At 32.0% G+C, this 26,464-nt stretch overlaps 1 protein-coding gene across 1 annotated transcript in view; it reads left to right on the top strand.

Moving 5' to 3' along the window:
* LOC106664135 (putative ferric-chelate reductase 1 homolog) overlaps nt 1-26,464 on the top strand; it is a 48,772-nt gene that overhangs the window by 7,605 nt on the left and 14,703 nt on the right. Inside the window, exon 2 of the mRNA XM_014389577.2 lies at nt 17,627-17,691. The gene's annotated coding sequence lies outside the window, so the exon portion shown is untranslated. The remainder of the gene's footprint in view (nt 1-17,626; nt 17,692-26,464) is intronic.

The raw sequence follows: 26,464 nt of genomic DNA, 5'->3' as shown, positions 1-26,464 counted from the left end.
TTCTTTTTATACTTAATTTTAAGAAGGTTGTTAAATAAACTTTTTAATTTCAAATTAAACCTTTTTTTACTTAAAATTAACCCTTTTTTAATATATAATTTCAGATTGACCCTTTCTTTAAAGCCTTAGAAAGACTGATTATGGTATGAAATATAAGCATGTAATGTAAAATTCCTGTGTATTTGATTTTTTTTAAATTATAAAATAATTGGGATCTTAGAAAACCTATATTTATATAAAATTAAGTATGAAGATAAAGGGTTCTACTTTTAATCAGACAAATTTAAAAAAATATAAAATGGGTTCTTACCTAAAATACCATGTGAAAATTAAATACAATTAAAATTAAAAGTTTAAAATTATGTATAAAAACAAATGATTCTTTTAATAATTCAGTTTTTTCAAAATATAAAATAATTATTTTATAGACGTTATTTTTTATTTAAAAAACTTGATTTCATGGATGAATCATTTGCTTATATTTAATTTTACATCACTTTATCTCAATTGATTTGTGTTTTTATATTTATTTTTATGTAACTTTTTATATTACATATTTATAATTTATTTACGTATGAAATATTCTAAGAGCGCGATTATTTTATATTTTAAAAAATTCTAAAATATACAGTAATTTTAGTTTACATGCTTACATTTCTCCTGTTCGGGCTTTTACTGCTTTAAAGAAAGTATTAATTTGAAGGTAAAAAGGGTTGAATTTGAAATTTAAAAAGTTAATTTAAAGTTAAAAAGGATTAATTGGAATTTAAAAAGGTTTAATTTGAAGTTAAAATAATAGTTAATTGGAGTACAAAAGGTTAAAAAAGGGTCAATTTGATATTAAAAAGGGTTAATTTGAAGTTAAACGGAGTTACTTTGCAATAAAAAGGGGTTAATTTGAAGTAAAAAAAGGGTTAATTTGATATTAAAAGAGGTTAATTTGAAATTAAAAAGGGAATTTGAAGTAAAAAGGAGTTAATTTCAAGTAAAAAAGGGTTAATTTGAAAAAATGGTTAATTCGACGGAACAAAGCTAAATGTTGTTTTACTTTAATGCTTAAGATAGCATTTACCCCATGTCCTTTTTTCCCAGTTGTTTGTTGATTACATACAGATTTTACACTCACTTTTTCCGTTTTAATTCAATTAATTTTTTCAAATCAATAAAAATAATAATAATAATAAATAATTTAATTAATGGTTTGATTTAAGCTCGGATTCTTATGTACAATAATTAATCAGACTCAAACCTTTACATTAATATACTGAAAAATTCACTAACTGTCAGAACAAACGTTGTTAGAATTTTTTTCTAGTTCACATCATCGTGATTGGAAAATGGTACACTATTCTGTTTCAAATATGATTTTTGGATCGATGTGTTGGTTAAATTTAGAACACATTTCATTTTTCAACTAAATCTTGGAAGACTCAATACTAAGCCCTTAGTGAAGTCTGTATGTTCTTTAGGTTAAATGTTTATTTTTTATTACATGAACTTACTGTTATAGAACTTGCCTAAGGCTAGAGAAAGATATAATATAATGATGTTTGTTTAAGTGTGTTACAGAAACATTATAGTTTTTACAGTTAATTAAGGTTTTTAGTTGAGATGAAAAAAAGTTAATGGCACGAGAGGGATTCGAACCCACGACCTTCGGCTAGATACGCCGCTGCTCTACCACCTGAGCTATCGTGACCTCGATCCACTCGGACATGGGGAGTTGATGTCCGAGTGGATCGAGGTCACGATAGCTCAGGTGGTAGAGCAGCGGCGTATCTAGCCGAAGGTCGTGAGTTCGAATCCCTCTCGTGCCATTAACTTTTTTTCATCTCAACTAAAAACCTTAATTAATTGTAAAGTATTAATTGGTCAAGCGGACCACGAAATTAGTGAATTATAGTTTTTGTTAATCTACAAACCTACATCAATTTTTAAAATTTAGGATATGTTGCAAGACAAATACAAGAGAAATCAATGCAGGTAGAAAGATAATAAATTGCCCAAATGCCTATGGTTAACATTTCACTGTTTGCATCGACCGTGATATTACATAAAATTAATAATTACATTGACTTTCTTCCTGAGACTTGGTCAAAACATAAATCCAAAGGAAAGCATAATTTTATCTTGTAATAAAAGTTTACGACCATATATTTACGCTTTGTTAATTGAATCAGGTTCGTTTTGATTTCTGATTGACTCACAAGTGTTTTAATTGCTGGGTGATACTAGGTCGAGAAATATAAGACACGTGTCCTAGCGTTGCCATAAGCCCTAAGAGGCGAGAAAATAAGCGAAGTAATTTAAATAAATTTTTAATACGATTTTCTGCCTTTGTTATGCATGTATATCATGATTACATATCAGTCAAGTAATTTTTTTTAAATTAGGGTAAAATAATATTATGCAGGATCGTATTAAATGATATTAGCTATATAAAAAGAGTCTTTCAGTAGAGTAAATAATTTTTTTTAAACCAATTAGAAAAAATATTTTAACTTAATTTTCTAACTCGTTCGGTCCCCATGTCAGAATTACATTTGCCAGCTAGACATAGCATGAACGATGTGACTAGGGACCCTCTGTTCAAGAGCCGACAAAGAAATGAATGTACAGATAACATTTTTGGTAATACGGTTCGGACCACATGGGTACAATTCTGTGAGAAATTTAAAAGTGTTATCAATTACTCCAGGCTCACAAAATGTAACAAATCAAAATATACCTGTTTTACTTTGATAAATTGGAAGAACAACAGTGGTTCTTAAGTGCACTCACGACATATGATTCACGTCATTTGTAAATTTAACTCATTACATGTAAATAATCTTTTTATGTAAGGTAATGAAAAACTTAGTGTCGCCGCAGCTCTAATCACTTGAGCTACCGTGACTTCGATCCACTCGGACACCAACGTGGCGTATTGAGCCGAAGGTCGTGGGTTCGAATACCGCTCGTGACACTAAGTTTTTCATTTCAACCAATACCTTACATAAAAGATTAATTAATTGAAAGAAGTTATTTGGCCAATCGGACCACGAAATATAATGGAGTTTTAAATAATGTTTCAAATTGTAATAAATATATTGATTTAAAAAACACTTTAATAACGATATATAATCGATGTTGTAATGATTCCTTTGAGCACACTTTTTCTATTTTTTGACAATTGTGTTAAAATTTATTTGTGTACAGTTTCCCTATTACATATAAACACTGAAAAAATGAAAATAATATAAAATTCTAATTGAACGAACCAAGCTAGAAAAAAAGCATTGGTCAGTATGGAAACGTATCCAAAACATGCTAGTTAATAATAAATAAAGGGTTAAATAGAGAAAATGTTTCATACACTTTTAATTACTATTTAATACAAGGCCCATAAAAGATTGTACAGAGCACTCCTAGATGAGAAATCAGCTATGGTGATTGTGTACTTAAAAAAGAGCTCAAGTGTATACTACACTTGGAAAGTTACAAAACTCAAATTCAACGATATACAAAATAAAAATGTATGAAAAATGCTATACACAAATCTCTATGTCGCTTGATAAGTTTAGCATTTATTAACAGAAAGTTTTCAGAATGTCTAAAACTATTTTTGAAAAAGGAAGTCGCGATAGTGTTGAATGTTAACGGCCTAAAACAATAACACCTATTTTTAACTTTTTTCAGACAAATTAACCACTTTTACCTTCAAAATCACTTTTTAATTTCAAATTAACCGTTTAACTGCAAATTAACAGTAATAACTTCAAATTAACCTTTTTTTAAAATTTCAAATTAAGTACAGTGTGAGGCAAAAAGTGGCCCCCTTAAATTTTTAATTATCTCTTAGATTATCCTCCATTGATTATCTTACAACAATATTTGGTCCGTTTTAATGGATTTTTGGTAGATAAAACACGGATAAAATCTCCCAATTGTGTTTACAGTTGGATTTTGTAAATAAATCTTGTAATATTCAATCTCTTCTTAGTTGGTTTTTCTGTAATGCTTTTTTATAAAGTTCCGTTGGTTTGATTTTTTAAGTTGTACTACGTTTAAGTTTCAAATTTGTTTAAGAGGTGTTTTTAAGTGATACTGATTCGGCTAGAATCGTATCATTGTTGGAAGATGGAAGAAGTCAAGCGTATATGGGCGGGGTACTTAACATTCTCAGAACAAATGTCCAAAGAGTTTTCCATCGCTACGAAGATACTGGAAGGAAAATCAGGTCGCCATCGTCTGACATCACAGAGATGTGATAGGTTTATTGTTTCGTATGCACTTCGTAATCGACATTCTATCGCTGTTGAGGTCAAGCAACTACTTCAACAAGTTAGAAATGTTAATGTCAGTTAACGTACTGTAAGGTGAAGTCATTTTGTGCGAGAAGGCATGCTACTGGTTCAGAACTTTTTGACAAGGTACATAACATCCCGGTTAAGTTTCGCAAGAAATCACATCAATTGGTCTTAGCAAGATTGGATTAAAATCTTATTTTTGGATGAGTCAAGGTTTTGTTTGACGTTTTCTGACGACCGAGAGAGGCTTTGAAGAAGAAGAGGATTTCGATGTATCCCCGTAACATTTTCACTCCGGAGAAGCTATAGAGGTGGCGGTGTTATGGTTTGAGCAGGCATTTCTGTGGAAGGCTCACAAACTTGATCTTCATCGAGAGTTCCCTAACATCTGCGCGATACATTGAAGATGTGTTATCTGAAAAAGTTATTCCTTATATGCCACTAATAGGCGACGGTTTTATTCTTATCCATAACAATGCAAGGCCCCACACAGGTAGCATCCGTGGTGACTACTTGGAACGGCCTTCAATTCAAAGTTTAGTGTGGCCTGCATGTAATCGCGACTTAGACCCTACCGATCACCTTTGGGATGAGTCGTCCAAGACGGTTGGTGATGCCGGAGAATTTGCAGGAATGGCACTGTTGGGGGAAGTTTGAAAATATTACACGCACTACATTCAAAACCTCATACGATCGATGCCACGTCGAATGCAAACGGTTATCAACGCAAGAGGAAGCAATACCCCGTACTGACTTGAATATTTTCTTCATTGTTTCACAGCAACATTTTTGGTAAATTAATTAATTTTTATGTAAGGTATTAGTTGAGATAAAAAAGTCAGTGTCAAGAGCGGGATTCGAACCCACGACGCTAAATACGCCGCTGCTCTACCACTTGACTCTACCACGTTCGTGACGCTAACTTTTTCATTTTAACCAAAACCTTATATAAAAAGACTTTTAAAAAAGGTTATCTAAGTTTGAGAATCATTTACTTTTTACTTTGTTGGCAATATACAGGAATTTTACTTTTTAATGCTTTAAAGGAAGGTTTGATTTCAAACTAAAAAAAGGTTAATTTGATATTTAAAAAAAATGCTAATAATAATAAAAAAAGGTATATCAAAAATCTTTGAATATGCGTTTAAAAATAGGTAAGATTTTCTGGGCAATTTTGACATAAGTGTAGGAAAAACTAGAGCTTTCAATATTGTTAACAAATGTTTTTACACGGACATGAAAGAAAAAATAGTGCGTCCTGCCGATTCAACCTAATAATGTTTTTTTTTTTCGTTTTGCTATAAAAATTCGTATTCAAGGGCTTTAAAGGGCGCTTAAAAAGAATCCGAATCTTTCTTCAAAAACAATTTTTTTACGCCTACTTTTACAGGGCTTATTTTCGATAAGTGCTTCCTGTTGGCCGCGCGAAAATTGACCAATCCATACCAAAACGATTTGGCCGGGTGGAACAACGTTTAGAAACGGGATTGTCGATAGGATTCTATCCGACTAAATTGATAAAACGCATTAAAAATTTCCTCACAATCAGCGGCGCGTAAAATGAGGATTGGGCTATAATATAATAGTCATTATTTATGTTTATTACTTTATCAATCTTATTTAAATTAAATCAAATCAAATTTACTCAGATCTTGTCAAGCCAGTGGTGTTTTTTTCCATTGTAGTTGTTCCTGTGTATTAAAGGTAAATAAGAAATGGCCGGGATGGATTATTATTTGTTATTTAATAAATCTGATTGAAAATTGGCTGATCTGTTGGTTATTGGTTTATATTTATTTGTTAGTTGGATTATCCAATATATAAAAGACACTTTTATAGGCTAGACATAAAATCGCTTTGATTGGCCATGTGACCCTTAAATAAGCCAAGTTGTGTCCGTTGTTAAGCTTGAGTCACTGGGAAAACCGTTTGTCATACCACAACGAGAAACCAAATATAATAATGGGAAAAAATAAAAAAGTCTGGATGCTATTCCGGTGTCGTGTTCAGTGAGTCGAAGAAACGATTTGCGCCCGCTACCTCCGGCGTTATCGGGCGTGGTCCCTGGAGTGACTCACATTTCCACACCAGAAATGGTCCACAATGTTTTACACCGGCTTTACTAGAGAAGGTGAAAAATGATTACAAGGCCACCTGGACCTTGCCTGACCGAAGGGGATTGAAACATAATGAAAGCCCTGGCCGGACAACCGCTTTAATCTTCTCTATCTTTATACGCCCATAAAAATAAAATGGGAGTGACAGATTTGCAGTCTTTGGCAATTTTGTTCACAACCAATTTAGTGTGAATATCCCACCGCGCAAAATATTGCACGTCCGGATTTAGTTTAATCATTTCGTATACAGGGTGCCCCGTGAACAGACGTCAATACTTCACCAGGATATTCTATATGTCAAATTGGACTAAAAAGTCCCTATTGTACAAAGTCTTAGTTTCAATTGTATCTGAGATATTTCAATTTTTAGGTTACTTCAACTTTTCACAAATTTACTCCATAAAATCCCTCGTTTATCATAAAATGTTAATCGTTCTGTACATTTAATTACGTATAAAGTCAATAAGAACATAAACTTTTCCTAGTTTCCAAAGTTCTTGTCTAAAAAGTTAAGTAAGATTTTCTTGGTTCGGTAAATACTGACAGATGTTACCAGTCTAAAGGTCAATTATGGCTTTTTTCCTTCAAAATAACCATTTTCAATTTCAAACTAACCTTTCTTTAAAGCATTAAAAAACTTAGGAGATGGTATGAAATATAAGCATGTATAGTAAAATTCCTGCATAATTGCGAATTATTTTTTAAAATATAATAATATTGGGCTCTTAGAAAATCGAATGAAAATGAATTAAAACTAAAATTAAAAGTTATATTAAAATGAAATTATTCCTTCTATTAATTCGAGATTTTTTTAAATGCACTAATTCCGTGGTCCGCTTCACCAATTAATATATTACAATTAATTACGGGATCCCGCTCGTGCCATTGACTTTTTTTCATCTCAACTAAAAACCGTAATTAATTGTAATTTTTTAAAATATATATTTGGCCTAAAATAATTATTTTATATTTTAAAGAAATCTTGAGTTAATTGTTTTACAAAATTTCAATTTAATAAAAGAATCATTTGTTGTTGTACTTCATTTTATTTGTAATTTTTAGTCTTTTAATCGCCCAATAAAAATGTAAATAATGCCAGAATTGTACTTTACATGCTTATATTTCATACCATCGCCTAAATTTATTTATAGTGATTTTAGGTAACGGTTAATTTGAAATTAAAAAGGGTTAATTTATAGTTAAAAAGTGATAATTTGAAGCTAAAAAATTAATTTGAAATTAAAAAGGTTACTTGAAGTTAAAAAGGTTTACTTTGAAGTTAAAAAATGGTAATTTAAAGTTAGAAAATGGTAAGTGAAGTTAAAAAGGTGTTAATTTGGAGTTAATAATTTTTAATTTGAGTTGTAATTAGTTGTTATATGGTTTATAATAATTATACGAATCTATTTTTAATGTGAAAATAATTCAAAAAATTAATAGACGAATCCTTTTTTTTAATATTTAATGTTATATAACATAGAATTTTATTTGTAATTAATTTAATTACATTTAGTCCTCTAAGAGTTCAATTACTTTATATTTAAACAAAAATTGCAAATATACAGAAATTTCACTTTACATATTTATATTTAAAAATTTTTTTTAATACTTTACAACGCGTTTGTAATTAGAAGAATTTAAAGCGCAATTTGCTGTTCTAAGTACCTTCGTTTCTTGTTAATGCTGTCATGCACCAATTAAGAACGAAAAATGGAAAGTCCACCAAGTCCTATGAGTAATTTACGCCTCGTTCAATTGGCGAATGGTTGGAGTGTTTAATTTTTTGAAAAGTGCATGCTTTGGTAAAGTTAACCTTAGTTTTGTAAAGAATAACCCAGAGCTATTATTAAAATATCTTTACTTATTTAAGTACAAATACACGTCTTTACAATATCAATCTCGGAGAGAGACTGACTGTTTTTTTTAAATTTCTCTCTTATCAATGTAAACAACTCTTTATTGGCTAATTCTTTTTCGCTTCGGCCATCCGACTGCGGATCAAACTTTGGTGCTCAACCTATGGTTTTATGTATTCGGCACAGGTAGATGGTGAAGAGGAGCCTTCATGAACACCTTCCTTCTCCACGTCATTCGTTCCTGAGGCTTCACCTTTGTTACTTTGTAGGGAACTAAGTAATTCTTTTCAAACTTCAGTCCTGGACCAAACTGAGTCCTCTTGATGGCTTCTAATTCTCCCCGTGGGTAGTTAGTAGGTGTCTTTTTTCTTGCATTAAATATCTTTCTATTTTCTTCTGTCGCCATTCTTATTTGTTCTTTCTTTCCTTAACTCGTACCTGTTTTCATTAATTTGCACTATTATGTCTTTTTCTATCATGTCCTTAATAAAACTATAGAGTAATATAGATCTAATTAAAAATCTATCTTTACACTTCATCTTTATACCTGTTAGTATTTGAAAAGGGGTAGAGTTTAATAAAACTGGTTTATAACTTTTGATATGGGAAAGTCTACGCTTTACTTTGTCTTCCTTCTTCTGTGTCCGACTTTGTTGGCATCTTGATCCTGTTTAGCCAACGTTATCCTCATAATGTACTTGTCTTCTTTACCATTAACGTAAATCATAACACGATCACTATTTATACAAATGTTTGCACGTGACAATAAATCATTTACAACAATCGCTGCGACTCTTGCACAGTAGGTGGGAATGATGCGAAAAACAAGCGACATCATTTACAGACACGTGTTTGGAGAATGAGCCTAAAGTCTTTATTTTATTCATTTCTATTCCTTTTAAGGTAACGTTTTAATTCTCCAGTGGAATATAGATGAAATATTGAGAATTAACGTCTTCATGTTTAGCAGTAATATCGCTTCCTGTCTCTTTGAGCGTACTCGACTGTTTCCCACTAACGTTCGTCAGATTTACTCCGTTCTTAAAGTCTATCGCTATAATATTTAAGATGTCTATAGATATGCAATTCTGAAGTTCTCTGTTTTCCGACTTGTACCGTCGTTCTTGGGAGAAATAGAAGTTAGACGGTCAAACTCGTTGCAGCGGAAATATTTTATACCTTTATCTCAACCAATACCTTACTTAAAGATTAATTAATTGAAAAGAATTTATTGGGTCAATCCGACCAAGAAACCTAATGGGTTTAGAATAATGTTGGTCAGTGAATCAACCCCTGACAGAACCCAGCCCTAAAAGAATAGCTCGAGTGGTAGAGCAGCGGCGTATTTAGCCGAAGGTCGTGGGTTCGAATCCCGCTCGTGGCGCTGACTTTTTTTATCTCGACCAATACCTTACTTAAAGATTAATTAATTGAAAAGAATTTAATTGGTCAATCGGACCACGAGACCTAATCGGTTTAGATTTATGCTCTGATACATCACAGTTGAAACAGCGATCCGTCCTTTTATTCTTTCCGTCGCTGTTGCTTGCTAACTGTTTTGGCATTTCTCTTCTCTGATGGTGTGCAAGGGTAGAAGTAGCTTTAATTTGTTCGTAAATGCTCTTCTTCTCTTTAAAGGATTTAAATGGTTCTGCGCCATACCATCTTATTTACTGGGTACACAGTCTTTGATGTAATTAATGATAACCTTAGCCGACTTCCTAACTTCATTAACTTAACTTCTTCAGTGATAACATATACTCTTGTTTTAATCTTTTTTTTATATTAACTCTTCCTTTTTGTTTTTCTTCTAGTCCTTAATGACCGACATCTTCACGTCAAATTTTTCTACCAATAATTGTTTTAACATCTTCCAAGTTTTGACTTTTTTATTGATTGAACATACATTTTGCTAAGCCTTTTAACGATTTTTGCGAAAAGTAGCATACGTAAATCGTGTCATCTCGTAATTTCTGCCAGTTTTTCAAAATGAGATATTCATCTCTTAACTGGATAATCAGATTTCCCATCAAATGGTCGTATAGCGTCCTCAATATCACGAAACGTTAGTGAAAAGAAGTTATGCTTTGTAGGAGATGATCTCCGTTGCAAGGGGATCTTCTTCCATTTCTTTTCTTCAAAACCTTCTTCTGTCCTTCTTTCTGTTCAATACCTTTTCTGTTTTTTGAGATAGCGTCTTTATCTGTATTCTTTTGTTTAGCGTTCTTCCGGTCATGTAAATGCCGTGAATGGGAATCATCTTCTTCATGGCTTCTGAGTCGTTCTCATTTTCTTCTTCGTCGTCCAGGTTTGGTAAAAACGTACATATTCTTTGTGCGACGTCATGCGTTGTTCCGCTGTAGTTCAAGTTTGGGACATGGCAGATGGCAATTAGGTCAGATCGCAATTTCTTCTGTTTTTGAAAACATATTCATTAGAGTTTCAAGTGACACAACAAAGTTAAAGCCTCGGAAAGATCGTAGTGATTTTCACTGTTTCTTGAGTTCACCCTTATCTCCAAAAACAATAAAATGTAAAGTTTTTATGATTTTGAATGGATACCTGGAAATAATTTGTTCAACTTTGGTGATAGGCCCAAGAGTAGCCATTTCGAGAAAAACAGTACATCTAAAAGAAATAAATGTAATCAAACACTAACTTAATCTGGAATAAAATTATATAAATATGCAAAAACTATTTAAAAAACATAAACATTATTAATTGATAAAATATTACCAGTCGCTCTCTTACAGTAAATAAAAAGTAAACTGACTAAAAATTAAACTAACAAGTACTTTCTTGTAAGCAAAACTGAAATTAAATTAAATAAACTCCTTTACGAAGTAAAAACATAACAGAAATTATGTTAATTGGTCATTTAAATAACTTTATTAAATAAACTTTACAAATTAATAAATCGTTAGAAACGTCCATATTTGCTTAGTGGCCATAATTGGCCATATTAATTAATTATTCTTTTTATCTGAGGTTTTTTGGTTGAGATGAAAAATCGAAGTCACGATAGCTCATGTGGTTAGAGCAGCGGCGTATTGAGCCGAAGGTTGTGGGATCGAATCCCGCTCGTGACACTAATTTTTCATCTAAACCAAAAATCTTTAGATAAAAATGTGTGGTGTTTAGTCAGCGTTAGTCAATGATTATTCGGAGATCGTGAGATGCGATCTGGTGTGACGTAGGTTTTAGATAAACATTTTCTTTATCGTGACAACGTTTCGATCTTTATTGAGATCATCTTCAGGGATCTACACGGAAAACAAACACTTTGAGCCCTGAAGATGATCTCAATAAAGATCGAAACATTGGCACGATAAAGAAAATGTTTTCTAAAACCTACGTCATACCAGACCGCATCTCACGATCTCCGAATAATCTTAGATAAAAAAAATAATTAATTGGGTTAAAAAAATTCTTTTGCATGTATCTTTCTCTGAAAGAAGTGGTTTTCCTGCTTCTAGTTTTGACCTTCCGCAATTTCTCAAAGCCGTCCAAAATTTTCGTATATCGAAACTTGAACGGCTGCTTTTTGTATGAAATCTTCTTTATTTTCTTTTTATTCCCTGGATAGGACATTATAAAAAATATAGTAATTTTGAAACCATTCTACCGATCCAGACGATACTGTACAGAGGTTTAGGTCTTACTAAGACCCCCTTATTAGACTAATTAAGCGTTCTATTCAGTTCTAAAACCGAAGATATAAAATAAAACGTTTCATGAGTTTTTGTTTATTTCATCCTTATTTTCTCAGTTACATATTATGACAATCTAAATATTGTTGGCATAAGCTTAAAGAAGAAAAATCGGTTGTAATACTGTAGCCACCGGATAAAATCCAGAATGATTATATTATCGGAGTTCATAATTTTTTTAAAACATGGTTTTCCTTATTTTGTGTCCATGTAGTACAGGGTTCGGCCGATTTTTTAACTAGATTAAGAAAATAATAGATGTAGAATTAGACACGTACAAAGTTACAAAAATCAAAATTCGCTATCAGTAAAATAGGGGAAAAAATTCAAATATACATATAGGTAGTATAAGTTAAAATATTTTAAGCAAGAAACAATGTTGAAATTCGATTTTTGCACCCCAAAAAACCCTTGAATGCAAAATTTTGGGAAAATCAAAAAATAATTTTCTCTCTCAAATTTTTCGTCTTCTAATTTCTCAAAAATCGCAGAAAAACGTTATCACTTCGAAACCTATCTACAGCAAACTTTACAGAAATCGTTGGGTCTTTATTAATTTCTCGTAATGGCACAAACCTGGCCTCCTTTAATCACTTATTGTATTGGTTGTATTAGCATGGAATTTGGAGAAAATACAAAATAGTTATGAATTTTTAAGTGGAACAACGGCCATCATCGAGAAAAAATTGTCCTAGGGCTTTTCTCGGCGGCTATACAGCTCGTAAATGTTTATTTTTCCTTTAATACAAAAATTCCTATTCTAAGGTTGCCTAAAATGAATCCAATTGATTTTTTTTTCAATTTTTTTAGCCTACTTTACTGGTAGATAGGTTTTTTTCGTTTCTGTAACTTTCTGCATATCTAACCTAATTTAATACGATCCTGTATATTATTATATTAGTTTTACAAACAATAAATACGTGAAATACGTGCATAATAAAGACAGAAAACCAAATAAAAAAGTGTATATTAAAATTTAATAAAACATTTTTTCTCGGCTCCTAGGGAGCTTGGAAACATTTACTATTTTTTTGCCTAAACATTGGCCTAGTATCACCAATGTTTTTGACATCTGTTCTCCCATGTCATAATGATCAAACTATATCAAAGCTATCATAAGAACCATTTTACTTTAAAGGTATCTTTTAAATTGAATCATTTGCAGTCATCAAAACTCTACTTCACGGGGTTGTACGTTTTGTAACGGTGGTTCGTAACCCCGACCCGAGTAGTGCACTGCACATAGCACATGAACATAAATCCACGTTAGGCACATTTTCTGCATTATATTATTGTCGAATTAATACCACGGATTGAGGATGAGGGTCACGACCGATGTGGCGAAGGCTATGCAATCCGGTTCCCCTTTTCTCATAATATGACCTTTGCCATTTTCCCACGCAGAATGGCCATTCGAGAAAAATCCTTCCTAGTTTACAGAGGCCACGGTTTTAAAAATGTTTTCATGCAATTCGAGTACCCAGTGACAATTACTTTTTAATTGTTTGTTGTATTGTTATAATCAATGTTTATCCGGCAAGCTTCTTCCGCCCAAAATGTCTGATATCACAAAAAATACAGTTTTCAGTCGTTAAGGTTTACATTTTGCAAAGTTGTTTTATAAAGACAGTACGAAAATGAAAAAAAGAATGTTATTTTCGGACGAATTTATGATACTGTACTTAGGGCTTATACATCTACAGGACTGACTGTTGTCCATAATCAAATCCTGGATGTACGTCTGCTATTCCGTTATGTAATATAAAGGAAGAATTATTTTAAACGGCATTGAACGACGTAGAGGGAGAGAAAAATTATTTGAATGGAATGAGCTCATCCAACACCACTCCTCACGACTCAAAGGCATTTCACTCTAATTATACAGGGTGACCTGTGAACAGACGTCAATACTTCAGGAGGTTATCCTTCGTATCAATTTGGATAAAAAGTCCCTATTGTACAAAATCGGATTGTCAACTGTAATCGAGATATTTCACTTTCCAGGTTATATCAATCTGTAACAATTTCATTTATTTTTATATTGTAACCTTAAGCAATCAAAATATAAAATTATTTCAAATATAAATTTTTACGAGCTCTGAAGTTCTAGTCTAAAGTTTAAGTAAGAGTTTCTTGGTTCTCTAAATGCTGGCGCCTTCAAAAAAGATGTCCCTACTAATTAACTGTAAATAGCCCTTAATTTCTCGACGGTCAGTTATCTATCACCAATCAAAAATTAATCATTATTGCGAAAAATGTGATTTTTTAGTAACCGTCGGTTCATTAAATTTTTTATTAAAATTTTGAATTCTATTAAAAATTAAAGACGATAATATAATGTAAACATAAAAAGATTTTTTGGTATAAAATTGAAGATAAGGAAAATAAAAATCATATCAAAATTAAATTAACTGTTCAAAATGTTTCTTTAGCTTGAATTCTTTAAGAAGGAGGACATTTTGATTTTTTAATTTCATTTTTGTAAGCTTTTTGTTTTTTTCTTATGTTCGGTTTTGAACCAAAGAGTATATTTCATTTTCTTTTTATTGAAATTCTTTATTTTTTAAGTAAAAACAAAAAGCTTATGAGTAGAAAATTTGTCAGGATACGATGTCAGGATTATATTCTTCAAGAAGGTGGACATTTTGAACAATTAATTTTTTGAAACTTTTTGTTTTTTCTTGTGTTCCACTTAAACCGAAGTCTTTTTTTCATTTTATATTACTTACTTCATTTTTAAAAAAGCTGAAGAATAGTAAAATCTGTCACGAAACCAGTCAGTCTTGTATTCTTCAAGAAGGAAGCCATTTTGAACATTTAGTTTTTTGAACCGTTTTGTTTTTTCTTATGTCCTATTTTGAACCAAAGAGTATATTTCATTTTCTTGTTATTGCTTTCTTTATTTTTTAAGAAAAAAATAAATATCTTAAGAGTAGAAAATTTGTCAGGATACGATGTCAGGATTATATTCTTCAAGAAGGTGGACATTTTGAACAATTAATTTTTTAAAGCTTTTTGTTTTTCTTACAATCTTCAATTTTGTACCAAAGCGGCTTTTTTGTTTATTTTGTATTATATGAATTACTTTTTAATAGAAGGTTTAAAATCTTAATGGCTGAAATTTTTTTAAACAGCTTATAAACGAAAAATGAAATTTTTAGCAATTAATTTTACCTCGGTGATAACTTACTTTTGAAAAATGAAGTAGATGTGTTTACATTACTTTTCTGTAAGCGGCGTGTCTTTCAGAATTTACTGAATTAAGAAAACCTCGCTTAAAATTTAGATAAGACCTTCGAAAACTCGTATAAGTTTATCTTCTTAGTGATTTTGTATTTTGATTGCTTAAGGTTACAATAAAAATAAATGAGTCTCATAGGGTTTTTAATGCTCTTATTATTGATGTAATAATATTTACAGGAGAATTAATAGTTAATGAGATACGGCGGACTTTAAGGAATTAAGTTGTTACAGGTTGAAATAATCTGGAAAGTGAAATATCTCGTTTACACGATTTATATGTTTGATTTTATACCAAAAAATCTTTTTTTGTTTACTTTTTATTACTTTCTTTATTTTTTAACGGAATTTTCAAAATCTTACCAAAAAATGCATTGAACCGACTAAAAAATAAAATCTTAGCAGTAAACGTTAATTTTTCATTGGTAATAGATAACTGACCTTCCATAAATTAAGGGCAATTTACAGTTCATTAATAGGGACAACTTTTCTGAAAGCGCCAGTATTTAGAGAATCAAGAAAATCTTACTTAAACTTTAGACTAGAACATCAGAAACTCAAAAGAAATTATATTTGAAATGATTTGGTATTTTAATTCATTAAGGTTAGAATAAAAATAAATGCATCTTATAGGGTTTTTAATGCTCTTTCTGTAGCATTACATTTGACAATCAGGCTTCATACAATAGGGACTTTTCAGTCCAATCTGACATGTAGGATAATTCCTGATGTGTCGACGTCTGTTCATTAGATACCCTGTATATTAAATATAATTATTTAATGAGTAAACAGGAAAAACGTACAAAGGTATTAAAACTGCGAACGTTTTGAGTTTACCGCTATCAAATGAGACATTAATCACGTAAATTTTCTTTCCTTATCTCTAAATTTAGAGGTGCCATTAACTTACTCATTTGCAAATCTNAGAGAGAGAGATTGTATAACTTCTTACATTAAACATTCACGCTAATAAATGCATTCTATCTATTCTCAAAAGGAAGGATAAAACGAGTACTACATGCAAAAAAACAACTTTCCTACAAAATCGGGACAAAGGGCCGTGTTCAAGCACAATTCACGGGTGACATCCTACACGCTCCCTATATGGAGCCTAATCAGAAATAAAAGAAAATGTATGAGTCTCATTGTCTTTTTAATGCTCTTATTATTTATGAAGACATATGGCGGACTTTATGGAATTATAGTGTTACAGGTTGAAATTACATGGACAGTGAAATCTCTCGAATACAATTGTGAATCAGAATTTAGACAATGGAGACTTTTTGTGCAATTTCACACGTGACACTCCGGCACGTGTTTATGTGAACGACAACCAATACAGTTGAGTAAAACTACAAGCTGATCTAAGCGTGATAATCTACTAATTTTATAGGGGTCCGGCCCGATATCGGAAATTTTCAACGGAATTTTTTTCTGAACGTCATGCGATGATTTACATATTGCTTTAATATACTTCATCGTGTATTTACGCTGTTTATGAAAAACAAGCGAAGTAAAACATGGAAAATACTAATGAACTTTAAAAAATAACCTGTTGGAAAGTTATTCATGCAGCTGATAGTCATTTGTAATGTTACAATGCAGTAGGAGCAGGCCGGGGCGATATAATTGTTCCCATGGGAGAAAGTAAACATAATGGAGTCTATAATTGCGAGAACAGCAATCTCGCCTTTTACCTGTCGGTGTCTCTACATATTTTAACATTAATTAATCGGAATCAACAATTTGTTACAGGATTCCGAATTATTGCGGTTCTTATCGGTTGCTTGTCCTTCCTTTCAATCTTACAACGGTCATGCGGATATAAGTAGGTCAGACCGCCGTAAAAATATTTAGTCTTTGAGAAAGTAACCATTTTCAAATAGTCTATTACTATTATTATTATTGTAATATTTCATAATTCTAAACGCTACGAGACTAGTAGACTTTGAACCTTCTTTTATCCCTGTTTATATATTTTTGATATTTTTGTCTAATGTTACCTGATATTGCATATATAAAAAATTTATTGACCTAGTAGTTTCCGTCTTTCTTTGATGTCTCAAGAGAAACAAAGCTTTTTATTTTATTTTATTATTTTATCACGTTGCAAGGCCAATTGCTGACCTATTTTAACAGTGAATTGATACTATGCATATCTTTGACCCCACGCCACCTATACTGGGTAGATTTCACAACCCTACATTTTTTTAGTACACATAATATATATATTTTCATTATTAACTTTCGGACGGTTGTAATCGATAAAGTTTCTTTAAAACTGTGTTTAAATTTTAATTGAATGAAACAAATTGTTACAAAAGAAAATAATGCATTAACGTAACAGCTAGCGAAAGCGTAAACATGTAAAATAAACATTATTGCCTTAAACTAATTTATTGTTACATTTTCAGGTGTACCCACTCTCCCAACCAGGCAGCAGACTTTTCTCGAACAAGAATTCAAAAATTAGGTTAAGGTAAGTCAAGTATTTTTATATTTTCAAATAAAAAAGGTGCACAATAATGTAATGAGATTGAAGGAGTTAGGAAAATTAAGTCGTTCATCTGATTTTTCCAGTGATTTAGATTAGAATAGCAAACTACAATTTTAATAGGTTTGACTATTGTGAAGTCCATTGTAGTCAGACAAATAAGCTGTGCCATATGGTAAAGTACTGACGTTGAAAGTTTCACTTTCCTGAACTAATCAGGGAGTCAATAAAATTCCGGAAATTCCAGGGGTGACGGTGGGAATCGAACGACGACCGAATTTTGATGGACTAAGCACTCGGCTACCGCGGTCCACAATGACAGATATTTCAACAAATTTTAAAAATCGAATTTCTCAGATTTGTGTTTTAGAAGTTTAAGAAAATTTTGCGAATATTTATTTTTTGTGCGTGTGCTTGTGTGTTTTATTCCAAAGATGTCTTTTTCCCATTTTTTTTATTATTGCTCAGTATACAGTGTCGCTTTATCGCTTTCTGTATTTGCAAAACAAAAAAAGCTTAAGAATAGTAAAATTCGTCAGGAAACGATGCAAGGTTTTCTTTCATCTAGGAAGTGGACATTTTGCAACTTTAATACAATTAATCCATACTTGCTCAGTGGTAACAATTGATCATATTAATTATTTTTTTAATGTAAGGTTTATGGTTGAGATTGAAAAATTAGAAGTTAGTTCACGAGCAGGATTCGAACCAACGACCTTAGGCTCAATACGCCGATGCTCTAACCACGTGAGCTATCGTGACTTCGATCCTCTCAGACACCAACTCCCCATCACAACCTATAACCGTAAGAATTTTCCCTCTTTTTGCCATATTTTCATTGTAGGTTCGAATCCCGCTCGTGACACTAATTTCTCATCTCAACCACAAAGAATAATTAATTGGTTTAATTCAATTATTTCAAGCACTTTTTTTGTTCAATTTTGTACCAAAGAAGTTTTTCGTTAACTTTTTATTGTTTTATTTATTTATTAATAGAAGTTTCAAAATATTAACTATTCATTTTATAAAAGTTCATAATCAAAAAATCAAATTTTTACCAATTAAACGTTAATTTTGCTTTGGTGATAACTGACCTCTGTGAAATTAAGTGCATACGTTTTCAGAACATTATTGAGGGCAACATTTCTGTAAGTGCTATTTCCGTCAGTAATTACAGAACCAAGAAAATCTTACTTAAACTTTAGACAAGAATTTTAGAAAATCGTAAAAGTTTGTACTGTAAGTGATTTCGTATTTTGATTGCTTAAGGTTACAATAAATAATTAAATGAATCTCATAGGGTTTTTCTATTGGTGTTATCAAATTTACATTTGAATTAAAATTTTATGAGATAGAATAGACTTTATGGAATAAAGTTGTTACATGTTGAAGTAACCTGAAAAGTGTAATATATCGAATAAAGTTGGGGATCAGACTTTGTACAATAGGGGAATTTTTAGTCCAATTTGACCTGTAGGATATAACCTCATGACTAATCCTGTCCCCACACATTGACCCTATACTAGCTGTAGAAGCAGTCCAAGAACATACAACATTACTGACTTGCGTGCTTGGTGGCGCATCAAGCTAAATGAACATAAGAACAGTGACGCTCACACTTAGATTTATCTGGTGTCCACTTCCACCTCGCACTGACCATTTCGAATCGCTAAGCATTTCAGAACGGAACGAAGGAATTACTTAGCCCCCATAGCAATAGTTATTCCCTTCCACGTGACCCCAAAGTATGAATCAATGGGAAAACTTAGAAGCGCCAAAGCTTCTGGTCGTCACCTTGTCCTTTACTGTTTACTGGTTACCCCGGGTACCCCATCTGCGAACTGAGAGTTGAACAGGAGGTTAAGGAAACGCACAAGGAGAGGCTCTCGACATTATTGGTGCTGAAAATTGGCAGTTCTGCTTGGACAGACATACACAAAACCATCACACTTGATTACAAAACATAACTCAGTCATACCTTCCAATCCAAAGTACTCTGTTATATCCAAAACGTTTCTATGTCATTAGCATTGGTTGAGATTAAAAAAATGGCAAAAAGGAGAGAAAATTCGAAAGTTGGGTTTAGATGGGAACTTAGTATCCGAGTGGATCGAAGTCACGATAGCTCAAGTGGTACAGCAGCGCCGTATTTAGCCGAAGGTCGTTGGTTCGAATCCCGCTCGTGACACTGACTTTTTTGATCTCAACCAATGCCTTATATAAAGACTTTTCATCAACGTTCACCCTACCAATCCTCGTGACCTCCTCATATAAGCCTTTACCAACCCTAGTAAATACTGAGAGTACCAGTTTACCTTCTCAATCATTACAGAGTCTGCTTAACTTATTTCTTTACAATTTTTTTTTAAGTAAAACCCAAGACTATTTATTAGATAACAGCCATATTAGGTCAAACCTTTATATCAATATTTTTCAGAGAGAAAGCGGATAAAAAATAAGCCATTCCCGGGTTCCCCAAACGTTAATTTCGAAATTGTGGATGGTATTTTAGCTTTCACCCAAGATACGTTATTCCATAACGATTTGCCCTCGTAATATTTGTGTCTTTTCCTTCGGCTATTAATAGCCCGTTTTTATGCTATTATTATTATCGGTTTAACATCTGTCTCTCCCTGACCAGAAGTGTACACCTCATCGATAAAGTTCATACGTTGACAGTTAGTTTTACGGGTAACAGTTTTGCGGTTTTCGTCAAAGCTTTCTCGGTAAGACATCAGAGGAAGACGCCCATTAAAATGAAAAAATTCTCCAGTATGAGAGATTTGTTTCCTTTTCAAAATGTTGAATCATATTTCATTTCAGGCATAAATTCTTATTGTGGAAAAAACGTTTCGGTACCGTCAGTGATCGGCTTTCCCGAGAGATTATCCTCACTCGATTAAGAATGGGAAGTTAACACAGGTATACTTTTGGGCCAATGCCCCCGTATGTGTCCGCCATGTAGAGAATGGTTGCTCAATGTGTCCCACTTAATAGAAGAGCTCCATATAGAGAGCGTGTAGGATGTCACCCGAGACTTGGGCTTGAGAACGGTCCCTTGTTCTGATTTTTGGAGGAAAGCTGTTTTGTTGTACAATACTCGTTTTATCCTTTTGAGTATACCTCTATTGAATGAATGATAAATAAGAAAAAAAAGAATAAGTGTCTGGCTTTAAAAACCGTATTCGTTTGGGTCTGAAATGACTTAGCTGTTGACAGCCCCTGGACCGGACAAATCACCGAGAGAAGGTATTAACTCAACTCTACATATATATGTGAGAATTGAGCTTGTGTAAATCAATCGATGGTAATATATAAAAATTAACTCTTAAAAAATTAAAGAACAGTAAGAGGTTAGTTATCTGGGACTTGGATGGAGTCAGATGTCTTCCTTGTTAATAACTAACGCTGTAAACTAATCGTAGAAACAACAACAAGAAATAACATTGCGTAAAACACTTTTATTTTTAACGATTTTTTTTTCCATTTTGGAAAAATATATATTTGCGAATATAGGTCATCTTTCATAAATGGGACATANAACCAGACATGGAAATTTCGATAGCCCATGTGAGCGGAAATCTTTTGAAGTATTTGAAGATTTGCAAATGAGTAAGTTAATGGCACCTCTAAATTTAGAGATAAGGAAAGAAAATTTACGTGATTAATGTCTCATTTGATAGCGGTAAACTCAAAACGTTCGCAGTTTTAATACCTTTGTACGTTTTTCCTGTTTACTCATTAAATAATTATATTTAATATAGGGTGTCTCATGAACAGACGTCGACACTTCAGGAAGTTATTGTACATGTCCCCTATTGTAAAAAGTCTGATCTTATTGATATCGAGATAATTCACTTTCCAGATTATTTCAACCTGTAATAACTTAATTCCATAAAGTCCGCCGTATCACATTAACTATTAATTCTCCTGTAAATTTGATTACATCAATAGAAAGAGCATTAAATACCCTATGAGATTCATTTATTTTTATTGTAACCTTAAGCAATCAAAATACAAAATCACTAAAAAGTTTCACTTATACGAGTTTCCGAAGCTCTTATCTAAATTTTAAGCGAAGTTTTCTTAATTCTGTAAATTCTGAAAGATACGGCGCTTACAGAAAAGTAATGTAAACACATCTACTTCATTTTTCAAAAGTAAGTTATCACCGAGGTAAAATTAACGTTTAATTGATTCATTATTTTTATTGTAACCTAAGCAATAAAAAAATTCACTTAAAATATTAATTTTTATGATTATTCGGAGATCGTGAGATGTGGTCTGGTGTGACGTAGGTTTCAGAAAAACATTTTCTTTACTGTGCCAACGTTTCGATCTTTATTGAGATCATCTTCATGGCTCAAAGTGTTTGTTTTCCGTGTAGATTTGCCATTCTTGAGACAACAATCGACAACGAATCAAAAAACAAACACTTCGAGCTCTGAAGATGATCACAATAAAGATCGAAACGTTGGCACGACAAAAAAAATGTTTTTCTGAAACCTACATCACACTAGACCGCATCTCACGATTTCTGGATAATAATTGTTCAGAATGTTTCTTTAGCTTGCATTCTTCAAGAAGGTACAAATTTTGAACTTTTAATTTAATTTTTTGAAGCTTTTTGTTTTTTCATATGTATAATTTTGTACAAAAGAATCATTTTTGTTAACCTTGTATTAGTTTCTTTATTTTTAAAGAAAATATAGACAAATACTTATCAAAATCTTAATTAGCCATCTTTTAATCATTCGTGATAAAAAATATTTTTTAAATCAATTAAACGTTAATTTTACGTTAGTGATGACTAAGCTTTAAGAAATTAGGTGCATGTATTTGCAACTCGTCGGTCTGGGGCTACTTATCTGTCAGTATTTACAGAACCAAGAAAATTCTACTTAAAGTTTTGACAAGAACTTTGGAAACTGTTACAAGTTCTTCTTAGTGATTTTTTTGATCAATTCTATTTGCTTAAGCTTAAAATTTAAAAAAAATTAATCTCACATGGTTTTCAATGTTTATAGGGGGTATTTTATGAAATACGTGGGACTTTATGGGATAAAATCGTGAAAAGCTGAAATAACTTATAATGTAAAATATCCCGAATACAATTGAGAATCAGACTTCGAACAATAGACTTTTTAGTTCATTTTGTCTTGCCGTACAACCACCTGAACTATTGGCGTCTATTCATTTGGAGCACTTCGACGGGCTAGAACAAGAAACAAATAAAATTATCCCATGTTTTTCTTTTCTGTCATCGAGGTGCATGTAAAATCGAAACGGGCTCTGTCCATCCAGAGCGGTTTCGTGTAAAAACACAAATTGAGCCGTATTGATTACATTATACGGGCGGAATAAATTATTCCGATGACCGTTCAAAAGTAGGTTAGTGAGACACAGGTGTATGCCCGGACGACAACCCACAGGTGGTTTGTTAGTTAATCCAGACCATTTATTTTTTTAAACACCGATTCAGCTATACGCTGGCGATTTTTTGTTTCCGGGTTTTTCTGATAGTTTATTTTTGATCCATACAAGTAAGACAGTTTTTGTTTACAACGATGAAATTATCCATGCTCGTTATAATTTTATAATTTGTCAGTCTTAAAAAAAAAAGGAAAAAAAACAGATATTAAACTATAATTTATGCCTGAATAAATGGCTGAATAAATGAAACCGCAATCATGCCGTGAAAGAAGGAAAGGCGGATTTCTTCACGGGGATCGCAAGGATGCCACCGGACGAGCCCGCGACCTAAAAATCGACTCGTGCGTCAAACTCGGATACAATGGGATTTCGGCATTTCCAAATTCGAAAAACCGAAATAGTAAGCTAGTGAGGGAGTCTTGGGTAGTGATAATTCATTCTATATACGATCATGTGGCGCTTCGATCATTAAATATTACTTACGCAGGGTGTTCGGCTACTCGTGTTACAAACTTTGCCAGTAGATTCTACATTCAAAATGAAACCAAAAGTTTAAATTAACTATGGTCGAATCTCAACAGTTTCAGAGACATTACTTTTTTCTGTTTTTTTAAGATTTCACGACCTTGCTTCAAATAAACAATGATAGCTGCAAAACAAAAAGGTTTTGGACAAATCCGTTGATACCATTGAAAACTGCTTTAAATTTCCAATAAGATGTGATCAACACTAAACTTGTAAACGTTCGTGAAATAAGCGTTTTAGTAGCCAGAATTTCGAAAAATACATATATTTTCTTCTGAATATTGAAAAAGTTACTATGGTGATTCTAAACTGCTACTTCCAAACCTAGAAACCAGCAAATTTCAGAAAACGTACTCCGTTTAATATTCCTTTTAGTGGTGTAATTGCTTTTTTAATTTCTTTGTTCAAATATGAAGAAATTGATGAAGGAAAGGAAAAACCGTGGTTAACTTGTAAATGTTCGTGAAATAAGCGTTTTAGTAGCCACAACTTCGAAAATAATTTTTTTTTCAAAGTTGAAAAACGTACTATAGTATTCTAAACTACTATTTCCAAACCTAGAGACCTGCAAATTTAGAAAACGTACTCCATGTTTTTTAGTGGTGTAATTTCTTTTTTAATTACTTTTTTTCAACGTTGAAGAAATTTATGAAGGAAAAGAAAAAACCGTGGTTGAAGATTAGTAAAGTGGAAAGATTAATAATATTGAAAAATAAAAAACTTAAGGAAATTTCGATTGAATTTATTAAACGTTTTTGATTTTGGTTCGAAATGCGCTCCAGCTGTCGCATTAAACCGGCAAAACCCGTACATAAGATGTATACCAGGTATTCTTCATTAGGAAAAGTAGCCATAGTGTTAACAAGATATCACATAGGTAACTAAAAACGTTTTAAATTTTAAAACTCATTTATGCCGGGGAAGAACAATGCAATAGTCCTTTAACCAAGGTTGCAGTTGTGTTGGTAAATAAGTAAACACTTGCACTATTTCGGTTTCGAACCCAAGTTAAAAAACTAATAAAATCATTCAAAATTTCTTTAAGTTTTTGTTTTAAACTTTCCACCTTACCATTCCGTCAACCACGGTTTTTCCTTTCCTTCATCAATTTCTTCATATTTGAACAAAGAAATTAAAAAAGCAATTACACCACTAAAAGGTGAATTTTACAGGAATGTTCCTGGACCAACGGGTGTTGTCGGCGACCCATATTTATGATTCTGTAGATCTGATAGTATTAACAGAACAAAGAATATCTTCCGTAACTTTTAGACAAGAAATTTGGAAACACGCTCAACTTTATCTCCTAAGTGATTCTGTATTTTATTCGCTTAAGGTTACAATAAAAAAAGGACTTGAAAGGGCTTTCAATGCTCTATTCATTGATATAATCAAATTTAAAGTAGAATCAACGTTTTATGAGATACAGAGGGTTAAAATTGTGGAAGTTTGAAGAAACAAAGTGATTTTGTTTCTTATTTGCTTAAGGTTACAATAAAAAAACGAAGAAAAAAAAACAATAACGGAATTCAGAGTTTTCAACGCTTTTTATAAAGTTGTAATCAAGTTTAAAGTAGGATTATGGACTATGGAATATCACAGATAAAATAGAAATTTAGACTTTTTAGTTCAATTTGTCATACAGGATTACCTCCTGAAGTGTTGACGTATATTCACGGGACATGTATATGTACATAAAATTTCTGTTCTGTTCTGAAAATATAATCCGAGGTTTAAATTGTTAAATCTGTCTTCATTTATGTAAAGAGAAGTTCTCATAAATAAACCGCTTTAAAGATGGTACAGAACTTATTTTTTGTATTTATTAGTTACAACCAAAAAATTATACATTTTATATATATTTATCTATTGTGTGGTGATTAGTGACCATTAATCGATGACTATTAATCGATATTTATTTAGAAATCGTGAGATGCGGTCTGGTAGTATTTCTGTATTGAGTGAGTAGAAATAGTTTGATTGATTATATAAAAAATATATTTTGCAAATATATCAAAAATATATTTTTGAATATATAAAAATATATTATGAATTTATACAATACAAAATATATTTTTTATATATTCAATCAAAGTATTTCTGTATTGAGTGAGTAGAAATACTTTGATTGAATATATAAAAAATATATTTTGCATTGTATAAATTTACTTTTCCACATCCAAAATGTAATTGTTATATGTAAACAATGTTTGTAAATCCCAGGCCCTGAAGATGATCTCAATAAAGATCGAAACGTTGGCATGATAATGTTTTTCTGAAACCTACATCACACCAGACCGCATCTCACGATTTCTAAATAAATATTTATCTATTGTTATACATAATAAATTCTACTCTATGTTTGCCCTTTCGTACAGTGTTTATGCCGTTTCCTTTGTGCGACAGATGCTTTGTTTTTGGTCCTTAAACATATTGTACAGGTATTTCTGTTTTTCAAGTTTGAACCACGTTACTGTAAACTTCGTGTTTCAAAGTTTTAGATGATTCGACTCGAAAAAGTTTACATGCACATCAAACTGCATTTCTCGTTGGACTTTCTTTTTCCCCCAGTATGTCCCAAAGTGTCCCAGCCTTACCAAACTTATTCTTATGTAGCACAATCACGAATGTTTCAGAAAAAAACGTCCACGCGATTTGTTATGGAATTTGACGTAGGGGGGAAAAAATAAATCGGGTTCTCGTTACGGTCACAGCGTGAACAAACGTATGTGTCGAGTGTTTATTTTTTTCTAAATACATTTTTGCCCGGATTACGATGCGGTACGCGTTAAGAAAATTG

The sequence above is a fragment of the Cimex lectularius genome, unplaced genomic scaffold (assembly GCF_000648675.2).
Source record: "Cimex lectularius strain Harlan isolate CLEC.00 unplaced genomic scaffold, Clec_2.1 scaffold82, whole genome shotgun sequence".
NCBI lineage: Eukaryota > Metazoa > Arthropoda > Insecta > Hemiptera > Cimicidae > Cimex > Cimex lectularius.
This window is presented reverse-complemented; position numbering and strand designations above follow the sequence as displayed.